The following is a 16,072-nucleotide window of genomic DNA, read 5'->3' on the forward strand; positions in this document are numbered from 1 at the left end:
TAAATACATCATATTACTCTAAAAACTGAAAATGATCTTTATGAACATAATACTTCAAAACGAATTACTTATCAGGTTACCCAGCCATTAAAAAGTGCAATTATATAAATCAATCAAAACTATCAAAGCATTTGTCTGCACTCTGGGGCATATAGACTTCAAATTCTTGTGCATTATATTTCATCAAATCTCCATAAATTCATTCAAATTTGAAAGATTTAAAGTAAATGGCTGTCAACTTCAACTGATGAAATTATTGACACTCCCTGTAAAATATAGACAGTTAATTGATTTTAGAGCTTGCAGGGCTTTTCATCAATGTATTCCTAATGTAACAAATGTCTTTAAAGCTAGTATGACTTTTCTAATCCACTTTGCATATACTCCACGTGAGCTACATACAGTATCTCACAAAAGTGAGTACACCCCTCACATTTTTTTAAATATTTTAGTATATCTTTTCATGTGACAACACTGAAGAAATGACACTTTGCTACAATGTAAAATAGTGAGTGTACAGCTTGTATAACCGTGTACATTTTCTGTCCCCTAAAAATAACTGAACATACAGCCATTAATGTCTAAACTCCTGGCAACAAAAGTTAGTACACCCCTAAGTGAAAATGTGCAAATGGGGCCCAATTAGCCATTTTCCCTCCCTGGTGTCATGTGACTCATTAGTGTTACAAGGCCTCAGGTGTGAAAGTTTTTGCTCTACATAAAGATGGCCTGGGCTAAAAGACGATTGCCAAGACCCTGAAACTGAGCTGCAGCACAGTGGTCAAGACCATACAGAGGTTTAACAGGACAGGCTTCACTCAAAACAGGCTCGCCATGGTCGACCAAAGAAGTTGAGTGCACATGCTCAGCGTGATATCCAGAGGTTGTCTTTGGGAAATAGATGAATGTGTGTTGCCAGCATTGCTGCAGAGGTTTAAGGGGTGGGGGAAAGCCTATCAGTGCTCAGACCATACGCCACACACTGCATTAAATTGGTCTGCATGGCTGTTGTCCCAGAAGGAAGCCTCGTCTAAAGATGATGCACAAGAAAGCCTGCAAACAGTTTGCTGAAGACAATCAGCCTAAGGACATGGATTACTAGAACCATGTCCTGTGGTCTGATGAGACCAAGATAAATATATTTGGTTCAGATGGTGTCAAGCGTGTGTGGCAGCAACCAGGTGAGGAGTACAAAGACAAGTGTGTCTTGCCTACAGTCAAGCATGGTGGTGGAAGTGTTATGGTCTAGGGCTGCATGAGTGCTGCCGGCACTGGAGAGCTACAGTTCATTGAGGGAACCATGAATGCCAACATGTACTGTGATATACTGAAACAGAGCACGATCCCCTCCCTTCAGAGACTGGGCCGCAGGGCAGTATTCCAACATGATAACGATCCCTTTAGGGGTCTTCAAACCTAAACCTTTTTGAACATCTGTGGGGCATCCTCAAATGGAAGCTGGAGGAACGCAAGGTCTCTAACATCCACCAGCTCCGTGATATCATCATGGAGAAGTGAAGGAGAACTCCAGTGGCAACCTGTGAAGCTCTGGTGAACTTCATGTCCAATAAGGTTAAGGCAGTGTTGGAAAATAATGGTGGCCACACAAAATATTGACACTTTGGGCCCAATTTGGACATTTTCATGTAGGGGTGTACTCACTTTTGTTGTCAGTGGTTTAGACATTAATGACTGTGTGTTGAGTTATTTTAAGGGGACAGCAAATGTACACTGTTATACAAGCTGTACACTCACTACTTTACATTGTAGCAAAGTGTCACATGAAAAGATAAAATAAAATATTTACAAAAATGTTAGCAGTGTACTGACTTTTGTGAGATACTGTATCTGTTCTTTAAGTAGGCTTCAAAGTAACATAGGAGCCAATAGTACAGAGTTTACTTTTGGTTTATTTAAACTTATAAAAAATTGACTGTGAAAAATCTGTGATTTTGGTACATTCAATTTAAATCTCCAACACCTTTGCATAAAACAGCATACAGAACCATATCTGACAGTGCAGATAAATATTCAGGGTTTCTGTATACTGAGTGACTTTGGCATTTTTCATTTTTTTGATAAAATTGTAACATTCAATTGAATACACAAAGACTTAATGTTATAATCAAATTGCCACATAGCTTGTTTGTGCTTGTTTGTTAAAGAAAGGGTCATTGTAAGTGGCTCTGCAGTAGGAATTTGTGTGAATAAGGCACTCTAATATATTGGTACCATATAAATATTTCTCACTCTCACCTCTCTGGTTCCTTTACCGGCTTTTTGATTCCCCTTGTTCCATTTTTCTTATAACTGTCCTTTTATGTAGTCAGCTTTTTAGCGTGGTCTTTTTAGTCAATGTAGTGTGCTGTATTGCACCTTGCAAGTCCTCGAGCCCACATCACAGGCACTACATATATTCAGGTTTTCATATCTGCTTACTGAACTCTGGATCTTAGCGCTGTGTTACCGCTTTACTAACCCCTAGGCACTGCTGCTGGCCTGTCAACTTTCTTTTGCACAATTTTCCCTTATTGTAATGGTTTTTGTGTCACATCACAGAAGCATTCAAAAGACTGGGTATAGACATCAAAAGAAAGGATGGTTGGAAAGGATTTTACAATGTAACTATCTGATTAAATCTTTAGGTCCAGCTAAATGCTACCTAAAACTGAAAATACACTGAGTTTTTAATGTAGTGCATCAGTCCATCCATTCCCTATTGTCAGTAGTCTTGTAATATAAGAACCTTTGTTTCTTGTTCAGGTACGTAGTTCTTAAACAATCTTATTGTAAACCCCTTGCCTTCTCTCACATACAAAAAGTCTGATTTAAATAAATGGTCAAAAGTTGGCTTTAAGCCTAACTTGGAACCTCAGAAGGTTTGGATGTGACTGGTGATGCAGAAAGTATATTCAGAAGAAGGTAGGCAGCATATGCTGAACTACAGTGCTAGTGGCTCTATGAGATTCTCTCTTGAATCTTGCTACGGTAGATTTCAGGGAACCCAAATTAAGGTAAACTGAGTGCACGCTCTGATTTCATCACAGCTGTAGTATTTGCCTGTATGCTAAGATTGGTAACTCGTTGCCTGGAATTGCTTATTAATGCAAGTTTTCTTTTTGGAGAGGTGATAGAATAGATGCCTAAAATAGTGGATATGGGGATAACTGGAACAGAGATTCCGTTTTCACTGGGCATCAGGGTAACTGGAATAGAGATTAAGTCTCCACTGGGCATCAGAGTAACTGGAACAGAGATTCAGTCTCCACTGGGCATCAGAGTAACTGGAACAGAGATTCAGTCTCCACTGGGTATCAGGGTAACTGGAACAGAGATTCAGGCTCCACTGGGCATCAGGGTAACTGGAACAAAGATTCCGTCTCCCCTAGGGCATCAGGGTAACTGGAACAGAGATTCAGTCTCCACTGGGCTTCAGGGTAACTGGAACAGAGATTCAGGCTCCACTGGGTATCAGGGTAACTGAAACAGAAATTCAGTCTCCACTGGGCATCAGGGTAACTGGAACAGAGATTCAAGCTCCACTGGGCATCAGGGTAACTGAAACAGAAATTCAGTCTCCACTGGGCATCAGGGTAACTGGAACAGAGATTCAAGCTCCACTGGGCATCAGGGTAACTGAAACAGAGATTCAGTCTCCACTGGGCTTCAGGGTAACTGGAACAGAGATTCAGCCTCCACACCAAGTTCCACAGGGTTATCTCTGCCATGAGTCAAGTGAAAAGATTTACAGTTGCTTTTGCCTTTGTTTGCAATGAAACATGTGCACTATAAGAATAACCTTACATAACATCAACTTTCAAGAAATCTCTAGTTTATCATATCTATTTGTAAGTGTAATTCATAAATACATTTTGTTTTATTTACAAGTAACATGCTGTTTCACAGGCTAACCATCATTTAGTGAATTTGCTCTAAGATCCCTAAATTTCAGACACAAAATTCTGTCAGTGAAGAAATGTGACCTTTGCCCTTCTGGCTCATACTTTGTAAGTCAGACAAGAGGAAGAGAATTGCCTCCGTTCAATATCGCCCACTCACCACTGCACAGCTGTGGATGCCAACAGCAAAGATTCTCCCAAATCCTCACAAAGGTTTGTCTATCCTGATACAGCTGTGACAAACCAGACATTCTTGTACGAAGATGTAAGTCATGCTGTACATTGAATTAACAGATGGTTTCAGCTAAATGTGAATGCAAAGACAATAAACAGGCTGACTTTTTTCAAAGTGACAACTCAACTATCTTGTGTGTTGATCTATGCAATTTGGTTATTTGTATTTTTAAAGCTGAACTCCAGGAATTTAGCCACTTTCGAAAATGTGTTAGATTACTACAGATTAAGTCCAACGAGGTGCATGCCCCCTTGTGGATTTACTCCTTTACTTGCAATTTACATTTTTATTAAGTGCCATGGGCATAGTTATCAATATATTCTAGGAAAACTTTTGTTCTCAGCTCCAGTAGCTGCAGAGTCACATGCAGCCACTCTGCTCACACAATCACAGAGCTCTTTGTATAATAAGAACCCATTCACAAAATACAAAGGGGTTGATTTACTAAAACTGGAGAGTGCAAAATCTAGTGGAGCTCTGCATGGTAGCCAATCAGCATATAAGTTCAGCTTGTTCAATTAAGCTTTGACCAGAAGCCTGGAAGCTGATGGTTTCTATGCAGAGCTGCACCAGATTTTGCACTCTTCAATTTTAGTAGATCAACCCCAAAGTCTTTTGTGAAGGGACAGCGGAGGGGAGGGGCAAGCAGAGTGACAGTTGTATGACAAATCAGCATTTATAAAGATAGCTGTACTCCCAGGGTTCGGTAAAGCTGTAAATAAAAGAGATAAGTCTATGTGGTGGCATGCACCTTGTTGGACCTAACCCACTTAAAGCATAGTAAACCAGCAATTTTTATAAAGTGTCTGAATTACTGAAGTACAGCTTCAAACTAATAATGTTTTATGAAAAGACTTTAAAAAAAAAGTATCCATGCAAGTGTAGAAGACATATGCAGAATATGTTGCCAATGAATTTCTGACTTCTAATCAGATGGTATTTAGATACAAATTATTGTAGATTACAAGATAGAAAATGGGATTGTTCGTGGGCTGCAATGATACAAGAATTCAGCTCTTGTTCCATCATTATCAGCCTTCAACTAGAATAAGCAGTTGATGGCAGTTGACATATAGTCAAAGCCATGGATAACCTTTTTTTTTTTTTTAAAGATTCCACTGCTGCAGGTTTAAACAGGCAAGTTGTAGTTAACAACTTTAGGGTCCAATGTTGACATGATTTTTGTTCATATTCATACAGGAATGTATCTCTGTACAAGTCTATGGGAATGCAAAACTCCCTTAGAGCAGGTCAAATGTAGGTCAGATTGGGTCAAATGCAGCTTGAATGCATCTGTCATAGAATTCATGAATTATCTCGAAAGCATCTCAAACTGATGTCAAAACTGATGTAATTGACACCAGGTCAAAGCTCTTTGTTGAGGACTACCTTACTTACCTACAAAAATAAACACCAGCAAAAGATTGTTTACCCATACAATATGCATAATTATTTCTTTTTTTTTTTCTATAGAAATGTTTTTGTTTATTTGAACAACAGTACGCTCCATTGCCATAGATATCAACAAAAATTGAGTAGGAACCAAAAAAATGCAAAACTGGCCAACAGCATTTTTCAGGGCCCTGTTAAAGCAGAGTTCCACTGAAAAATGAAACTTCTGCTTTAAGGCCTCCTGACCCCCTGACATGCCACATTTGTCATATTTTTATTTATTTTTTTTTGAGGGGGGGGGGGGAGGCGATTACCTAGATTTGACAGGTACCTGCTCCCACTTCCACTCCAGCCGCATTGGAAGCTTGAGCGGATGTTCTCCCCACCCCCTCCCTCCCTGCAATCTTCTAGGACGCGTCACAGGTCCCAGACAATTGCCTGTGCACTCAGGACGTACAGAGCGACTCAGGCATGCGCAGTGCGCACCTGGCTGTGAAGCCGCAAGCTGTCACAGCTGGGTGCCCACACAAGAGATGCCGGCGCCACTGGGAGAAGAGGGAGAGGACAAAGGCTCCCGCCGGCCGCATCGCTGGATCGTGGGACATGTGGGTGTGTATTTATTAAAAGTCAGCAGCTACACTTTTTGTAGCTGCTGACTTTTATTAAACACAAAAACGGGTGGAACTCTGCTTTAAGTATGGCCACTACACGAAAGGCAATGGCTGTTTGTAAAGACCCTCTTACAAGAGCCACTCCAGTAGGTTAAACATTCTACCCTTGATAATCCCTTTACCATTCTGACCATAATCTCCTGACATTGGTCACTGGGATTTGCTTAAAGCGGTTGTAAACCTGAAAAAAAAAAAAAAAACCTGCAAGACAAAGGCATAATGAGCTAGTATGCATCGCATACTAGCTCATTATGTATTACTTACCTTAGAACGAAGCCCCGACACGGACCCCCGGACACCGCTGTGGGAGCTTACATGATCCCTCTGCGTCTCTTCCGGGTTCGGCGGCTCCGGCGCTGTGATGGGCCGGAGCCACGATGACGTCACTCCCGTGCATGCGGGAGTCATTTTCCGGCAAGCTCGCGGCATGGAAAGCTGAAGGTCCGCTGGACCTTCAAAGCGCATGCGCCGGTTTAGGAGATATTAATTGTACCTACAGGTAAGCCTTATCATAGGCTTACCTGTAGGTAAAAGTGTCAAAAAGCGGTATACTACCGCTTTAAAGAAGTAACTATACAGGCAGTCCCCGAGTTACAGACATCTGACTTACAAATGGCTCATACTTACAAATGGAAGGAGACAACAGGAAGTAAGAGGAAATCCATCCCTAGGAAGGGAAATTCACTCCTGTAAGAGTTATCATTGGAAAAAGGTGTCTCCACTAAAGCTTTATCGCTAATACTTGTTTCCACAACAACCCAAAATTTTCTAAATATTATTGTCATAGAGACTGAAAGTGAGGTGAAATCTTCTGAACAGGGGCACAGACAGCAAAACAAACATTACAGGGTTGGTAACCCATTTTTTGGCTGGCTTTACACTTAAAAAATTCACCTGTTCCAACTTACATATAAATTCAGCTTAAGAACAAACCTACAGACCCTATCTTGTTTGTAACCCGGGGACTGCCTATACCTTTAAATTAGTTAATCCCAATTTATACCCTCTATGTGCTATCTATATCCACTTATACTTACATTAGACTAGCAGGAAAGTTGACCCCAAAGATGCACCATTATACCATCACGCACCTTAATACACTTAGCACTAGTGATGATCTCAGCATACCTGGGCTAAAGTTCGGGTGCTGAATTTGAATCCCATTAAAGACAGTAATGGCCATTTTCATAGTAACATAGTAGTTGGGGTTGAATAAAGACAATAGTCCATTCAGTTCAACCTGTGTAGGTGTGTGTTGACGTAATTATTTCCCATACTTCTGAATGTATTGATCCTTGAGATGTACGTCCAAGAGTCTTTTAAAAGTAGCCATACTCCCCGCAGTTACTACCACTTGTGGTAGAGAATTCCACAATCTTGTAGCCCTTACTGTAATCTTGTAGCCCTTAATGTTCTCCTCTTATCGCATTGTATGGCCTCGTACCTCATGCATTCATTGCGACTGAACAGTTTTTTTCTATGTTGAGATCACTGTTGAGGTACTTGTAAATTGCTATCATGTCCCCTCTCAGGCGTCTCCTTTCCAGGGAGAATAAATCAAGCGCTTGTAAGCGCTCTTCATAATTAAGGTCCTACAATTCCCTAATCAGTTTAGTTGCTCTTCTCTGGACTCTCTCCAGCTCCTTCACATCCCTTCTGATGATTGGCGACCAGAACTGGACAGAATACTCCAGATGTGGTCAGACCAGAGTTTTATAAAGTGGTAGGATTATAGTTTTATCTCTGGAATACTTCCCCTTCCATATGCATGCTAATATTCTGCCGGCTTTGGCAGCTGCAGCTTGACATTGCATGCTATTGCCATTTTCTAGGCTAATAGGCAAGGGATTGTCAAAAAAATAGCATTGGGGGAAGGGGGGCAGGGGCACTGCCCTGGGAAATATGTACTAAAGCAATAAAAAAATGTAAAACCTAATTTGGTGAGTAGCAGAAATCTTTTGTAATGTTTATCCTAAATGAGGGTCTCAAAAAGATGGTAATGGGGACTTCCCACCCAAAATAAATGGTGTTGGGTTCCCTCCCCTAACTCATACCAGGCCCTTTGGGCTGGTATAAATTTTAAGGAGGAACCCGTATGTTTTTAAGAGGTCCATCAAACTCTCTATTAGACCCTTTGGGAAAAGGAAAAAATAAAAAACACTCCCCGCTGATACATGTCTGGCCCAATCACTTCACTCCCGACGAATGCTAGGTCTGGCAAATGACAGCTAATATAAAAAAAGGGGCAGGACTTCCTTGGTGATGTCATTGACAATATATGAACAATTACATCATGGGAATTGTATCAAATGTGGGAAACAACAAAATTTATAATGAAGGTATACTGGACAGCCACTGAAATATCGAGTGAATATTTAAAATGAACAGACACACCAAGAGCAGTTTTGATAAAAAGCATAAAATAAAACTTTACTGGACTTTAAAATACATAAAGCTTCCTTACACATACCATAAACAAAAACACCAAATAAAAAGACACTCCTATTTCCAATATTCCAAAGAAAGGTCAAATAATACTTAACTCTGGCAACAGCTTGCACTCAATATCTGGAACAATAAGACCATGAGGTCTTGGCTGCATGTTTTTACAACTCCAAATCTTCCTTCCCCAAAGGAACTCCTTCCCCCAATGCTAAACACTCTCTTTTCAAGTCCTGTATACCAGAGACCACCCACAAAATGTGGTCATTCCTTTGACCACTCACAGGTCATCTTGTGAGTGAGGTCATCAACACATGGTTGCACTTCTCCCCACAACCACATGGGTCATTGAATATGCAGCAGCCATCTTTAAAATTCACAACATCAAACACTCACTAAACCACCTGTGGGTGAGAGATATTATTACACATGTATGGGAACATTTGTCATGAATCAGTTTAAAATATCCACAACTGATACAGAAATCCCCATGTCCTTTACCATTTGTTTATATCAGATGTCCTCCAGACAGACCTGTCATTTGGCTGAAGTGAATCAAAGGGATCTGTGTTTTTTTTTTTCTTTCGATGGGCGAATGAACATTGGGCATCAAACTGATGTGGATCTGCATAGCCTGGTGACATTGATTGCAATGGTTGTACATTGAGGGACTTTTTTTTTTAAAAAAACTTGTGTATGTGTATTTATTTACACTTTACATTTTTTTTGAATGAGTGGATATACTATGTACTGACTTGCTATTTATTTTAAAGGGGGCTTCTATTTTTCAAAAAGCTCACCACCCACTGACCTCCACAGCCAGGGTTGTGGAGAAGAGGCCCTTTCCCAGCCTGGGTACAAGGTGTTTTGCCAAGGGGCAGCATAAGAATCCCCTATGCTGAGGGCATGTGGCCTGGTATGGTTTAGGAGGGGGGAATCAGTGCTGGTCCACCCCTTTCCTGAATTGTCAGACTAAGTGCTCAGATAAGAGTTGCTTTTTTTTTTTTTTTTTTTTAGTAAATAGTGCCCCTTAAAAAGTATACCAGGCCTGAAGGGCCTGTTTTTTTAAAGTTTAACTAAAGGCAAAACTTTTGTTTTTAGTTTTGGATAGAGTAGAGAGGATTAGAACTGTCAGGTTTTTATTGCTGTTTGTGTTCCCATTAAGGAGATTCACCCCTCTCTCTTGGTCCTGTTTACCATTATCACTGAAGGTGAAAGTAAAAGAAAATTCCAAATTTTGGGTTTCCCTAGAAAAGTAATAAAGGGGAAATCTTCAAACCGGGGCACTAGTTCTGGTGAACTGTGGGTCCCTAAGGAATTCCCATATTTTTTCTTGATTTCCTCTCACTTCCTGGTTGGCTATGGGACAGGAAGTAAAGGGAAATCTCTGCAATGGGACACAGATGGCGAAAAAAAAGGTGACAGGGGTTATAACCCTCCTTTGGCCCATCCAAAATGCCTATAGTTCTACTTTAACTAAATTGGTTTATTAACTATTATTAATTATCCCGGGGTGCTTCGCTAATATTGCAGGGAGTTCCAGGAACTTTTTTTTAGCCTGTCGATCCTTCTGTTGGCTTTTATGTTCCTTTAAATGTCCAAGCTGTCCAACAAAGATGGAATTGGCAAGTTGAGACCATTAAAACCATTTAACACTGACAGGGGTGTTTGGATTTATCAGCTTTTATTCATTTTGTTAGAGCCTTTGTCCCAAAAGGGAAAAAAAACTGCTGCTATAGCTGCTTAAAGCCCAACTTTAGTGCCTGTACTGCAAGAGATAACTGCTTGTTTAGTCTAGAGGCTAGAGGCTGCAAAAAGCACTTTTACTTTACAATGCTTCCTCGTGCTCCAGCAGTGGATTGCCTCTTGAGCCCTGCATTTGGTCTTGAGGACCTCAGTACCTTAGACTGCTAGAGCATGGGGAAGAAGATGCTGCAGGGACTGGTCTAGCTGTGCGGAGGAGTAGAGAGTAAATAAATCTACTTTTCTATGCCTCTCAGACATAAATGAGGAGTTAACCCTTGCAATGCAGGCACAACCCCACTGCAAGGAAGAATGTTCAAGTTTCCAGGAGTTTAGCTTTAAAAAGTGTGGAGTTAGGCTTTAATTAGATGGCCACTTATGTAAAATACCTCCTAATCTACTAGTCCAACTAACACTACCCTCTCCAGACAGTGCTGCTGTCCAAGGATGTCTACATTTCTGCTACAGGAGCCATTCTAAGATAGGAAGTGTGCTACTGGCCAGATCTCCAGATAAAAATAAGGAAAAGCCCGGTAGGGGATCAAGATACTTTGTGATATTATGCCAGGGGGCATGTTGTTGTCCTTTTGTGAACTCTCCCTTAAATTTGGTTTGCCCCAATGGATGTATATCTTGTACTACCAACTGCATAATGCAGCTTGATCACAGTTCTCTAGCCCCTCCCCCCAACTTTGGAGACAGATCCAATTGAGGATCTTCTCTCACAGGACCCCCTCTTCAAGCCTCTCTCTACGCTTTATTTAGCTAAGTGCGGAGTACCCCAAGATAGAAAGTTTATGGAAACAGTGGAGTGTGGATATTGCAACTATGAAGTCTTAGGAGGAGTGTTTTGAGGATATTTCCTCCATCGATAAATTTATTAAAGCTATATATGTGCATAGAGTATACTACACTCCTCAGAGGTTACATCAAATATATCCAGTTTTGGATGAAGGTCTTCGACCTTATTAATACCCGTCTACAAATGGCCCCACTTGTATCCCCTGACTTAGCTTTGTTAGACATCTAGAATGATGAACAGAGACCTAGGTATATGAAATTATTGGTCTCTTACCTACTTTATTACACTTAGAAGGAAACCTCTGCTTGTGGCCCTTGTTGGCTTTGTGGGAGTCCGCACCTTATGCAGTACTACCTATATACAAACTAACATTTATTAGTAGAAATTGCCCTAGGAAATACCACAGAACCTGGCAGCCATGTTTGTGGCAATGGGTAGTTTGAGTACCCCCCTTTTTTGTTTCTATTTCATCAAGGGTTTTTTGTTCTGGGATCTTGTCCGTTTTCCTGGGTAGTTCTTTATTCTACAAGCAGATTTCCTTTACACTACATCTTTTGTATGAAGATTTTATTATTCATATATTTGTATGAGAAGCCTGTATTGTATAGCCTGTGATGTTTGTCTTTATGCTGATTTGCATCGGTCTGATACCTGGTATTATTGTACCACACGTATGATCAATAAAGAGCAATCCTGGTTGTTATCAAAGAAAATAAGGAAACAACCTCAAAACAGAGAACAAACACAGCTATGACATGTAAAGATTGGTAAGCTGCAATATATCAACATTTTGTTTTTTGGTTTAGATACATTTTGAAGTGGTTGTAAAGGTAGAAAGTTTTTACTTTAATGCATTCTCTTTGCAGCTCCAATACAATCGAGATGTTCCTTGACTGCAGAAATAATTTTAGGCTTTTCACCTGCAAGAAATACAAAACAGTAAATAGCAACAAAAATTAAAGACCCATTCCTACAGGTATGAAACTCTAGAATATAGAATTTCAGGACACAGACAGTCAGTGGCTTCGGGAGGGGGGCTGACCAGGGCTATAGCCCTGAGTGGGCCCCCAAAAAGCCCCGGGTCTGCTGGTGCGGATTGTTTATAATTACTAGCCCCAAGTGTCCTATATGATCTTCCTCCTCCACTCCATTGGGCCTCTACTGCCTAGCCTGCAGCCGCTGCCACACTCGTTGTTAGTATCTTCTGCTGCCTGGCGTCTAGCAACCAGTAATGTCACTCGACAGCAGCAGCAGGAGAGGCTCCCAGCTTTCAGGAGCCTAGAATTGGCTCTGCCTCCACCCACCTCCATCTTCTCCGGGCAGCAGCGGGGCTCAGCTCAGAGCTGAGGGAAGCGACAGGCCGCCGGGTGTCCGCTCCACTGACTCCGCCTGCCAGCACCTGGCCTTCTGCACCTCAACATAAGGTATGTAATGTTAGAGTCAGGAATGCAGGAGGGTGGAGTGCCAATGGGTAGTGGTAGTGGCGCTCGGTGGCACTGGCAGGGAGATGCAATGTTAGGGTGTAGAGGGCTATGGTGGTCACCTTCTTCATTAGACGAGTAAATATATGGAAGTAGGAAGTTACTATTTTCAAAGGGGCTGGTAATCCGTCCCTCATTCCCAGATCAAACAGCCTGTAATTATCATACAGTCAGTAACAAAGATTTGCTCATAAAATCCCACCAAATCAAGGCAGATTTGACTGATTACAACTTTGTTCATCAGGACATTTTGTAATTCACTGAAAGAGGACATAAAAAAATGCTTAATCTGCTTCAGAATCAATGTCCCGAGATAGTCGAGATTGTTATTAACATGAAACTCTTATACTCTCTCTTAAGGCTCCGTTCACATCTAGGCGTTTTGGGGCGTTTTTGGGGAGTTTTTCTGCTCTAGGATCAGCTCTCAAAACACCCAACAAGACAAATCCTATTCATGTCAATGGCCCCTGTTCACATCTGAGCGTTTTGACGCTGTATACAAAACGCCCAACGCTCAAAAAAGTACATGAGCTTCTTTTTGGGCAGATTACAGGCGTTTTCCATCGGTATCTATTCAATCAAAAAACGCCTGCACAAAAAACGCCTGTAAATCGCGGTAAAAATCGTGGTAAAATCGCGGTAAAAAACACCCGAAAACGAAAACTAAAAAAGTTTAGAAAACTAAACTCTCTTAAACAGCATTCATTATTTTGATTCATTATGCTGCTAACATTAGTAAATACAGTACAGTAAAACCTTGGTTTGAGAGTAACTTGGTTTAAGAGCGCTTTGCAAGGCAAGCAAAATTTTCAAATAAATTTTGACTTGATATACAAGCGATGTCTTGATATACAAGTAGCCTCAAGTCACAGCTGAGTATAAAAGAGAAGAGAGGCGCCTCTAAGTGTAGCAATATGGCTAAATTTAATGAAGGTACAACATTTAGCAACTCACATGGTTGATGATTGGAACAGGCACATCTAAGGCATCCGGGGTAAAGCTGTCCACATAGGACCATCTTCCGCACCGTCATCTACGTCATCCTTTCCATGCTGCCCCTCGTTTTCAGATTGCTTTACTGCAGGGTGGTCTTCCCGGTCAGGATTACAGACTTGCAGCCGGCGGTGCAGAAGATGGTCTATGTGGACAGCTTTACCCCGGATGCCTGCATACTTAGATGTGCCTGTTTTATTCATCAACCATGTGAGTTGCTAAATGTTGAACCTTCATTAAATGGAACCATATTGCTACACTTAGAGGTGCCTCTCTTCTCTTTGATACCCTGTAGCTCCTGCTGGATTTTGCTTCCAATCCCCTTATGGAAGTGGCTATTTTTGGATGGACATTTTATGGTTACACAACCTATCGCATTGCTATATTCTTTTTATATGGACTATAAATTGAAGAATTTATGAATAAATGGTTGTGGAACGAATCATCTGAGTTTCCATTATTTCTTATGGGGAAATTCGCTTTGATATAAGAGTGCTTTGGATTACAAGCATGTTTCCGGAACGAATTATGCTCGCAATCCAAGGTTTTACTGTATATAGGGAGGTAAATAAATTATTTGCAAAAAAAAAAAATGTTAACTTTTTTTACTTTTCTTCAGTTTCTTCCTTTTTTCTGGCCTAGTCCAAATGATGTCATACATCCCAGTAGATTTTAAGGGATTTTTTTTCTTTTCAGCTGGAGGAGGAGATTTCTCATATACCTGCCTGCATGCCTGAGCTAAGGGCACACAACTGTGTCATTTCTGAGCTGGCATCTCAACCCAGAAAGTAGATGCTGACCAGGATAGTGACTTAACAAAGATGGCACTGTCCTTCTGGAGAGAAAAGCAGATGAAGCCATTGTCAGGAGGAGTACCGTGATTTCTGTATCAGGCAATAAACATTCTTTTGTGTATTACTTACACATTACTTTGCATACTTTGAATCTGCTACCCTACACACAATGGATGTAGCAAAGTAGCTTTTGCAAAAAAGATATAAATGTGAAAAAAACTTTCCGCGCGCTCTTTGTGTTACATTGTTTTCAGATATTTATTTATGAACTATAATTTGTATGCATGTGTTTTTGAAGGAGAGCGCTGCCTTTTTTTTGTGACTAAAGTAGCTCTTGCGCCTTTATTCTGCGATCATCCCCGGGTTAGTTGTCGGTTGGGGTGCCATTAACCACTTCCCACCCAAGGACATTCCTGTACATCCTCGGGTTTCAGTGGTTATATTGGGATGATGCTGGCACCTACCATTCTTTTCAGCCAGTGATTCTCTTTCATGCAGAAGTGATCAGAGTTGCTAATTAGCCACTTGATCACTTCTGCGGGTGGCGGAAGGGGGTCCCATCCCCAGGGGCGTTGCTAGTTGTATCGTAGCTTTGGTGTCATAATGGGTTCAGAGAACATTTTATGGTGGGGAATTGGGCAGGGGTGAGGGGGGGCATTAGGTGGAGCTTGGCTGAAGCCCCTGGTCTTTTTCTCACCTAGCAACGCCCCTGCAGGCATTCATCAGATGTTTCAGTCTTAAAGTTTATGCATCGAGGTAAAAAACCTTCTATGGTCAGCTCACCCCATATAATTACCAGCGTCATGCCCAAGAGCAGCGGTACTGCTCTCTCTCTCTCTATCCTCATTGGACATGGAGGCAGTAGTTTGAGTATTTGGCTCCTGCTGCTGTCATTCAAATCCTGTGAGGATGGAGAGGGGGGCAAGGCAGAACCATGCTATCTGTGTCAATAGATGCACACAGCCTGGCTCAGGATCGATCCTGCATGAGTTACCCCATAGCAATTGGCTTGCTATGGAGGCACTCAGACAGGAGTAGGAGCCAAGAGCGCTGAGAGGGTACCCCAGTAGAGGAGGTTGAGTGCCGCTCTGTGCAGAACCATTGCACAGAGCAGGTAAGTATGTCATGTTTGCTATTTCAAAAAAACAAATTTAACTTTACAATCACTCTAAAAGTCCAGCCCTATCACCCTGTTACCACCTAGTGGTAAAAAAGTGGAATGCTTTACACTGAGTCCATTTTATGGACCAGTTGCAAGTTTTATAGAAGCAATGTGACAATAGTAGTTAAAGGCTTGCCAATGAAGATTATTCCTAGGAAAAACAAACCCAAACATCTAACTAAACGAACAGTGGAGCATAAAAGTCCCAAGGTGGGCAAACTCAAACTTACAACAGCAAGTAACAGTTCAATTGTAGTTACTGGCAATCTAAGCAGATTACCCAGTAAACTTCCTATTCACTGGAAAATTCATCATGTTACTGCTAAAATACAGAAAAACATCCCCGCATTGTACAGAAACAAGCCAAGAGTGTCCCCAACAGCAGATACCATATTTCAACTTGGCAGAAACAGAATCCCTAGTTTTATTAGCTCAGGGTACAAGAATCAGAAGTCCTT

This window comes from Pelophylax lessonae, assembly GCF_965119305.1.
Source record: "Pelophylax lessonae genome assembly, chromosome: 1".
NCBI classification, from domain to species: domain Eukaryota; kingdom Metazoa; phylum Chordata; class Amphibia; order Anura; family Ranidae; genus Pelophylax; species Pelophylax lessonae.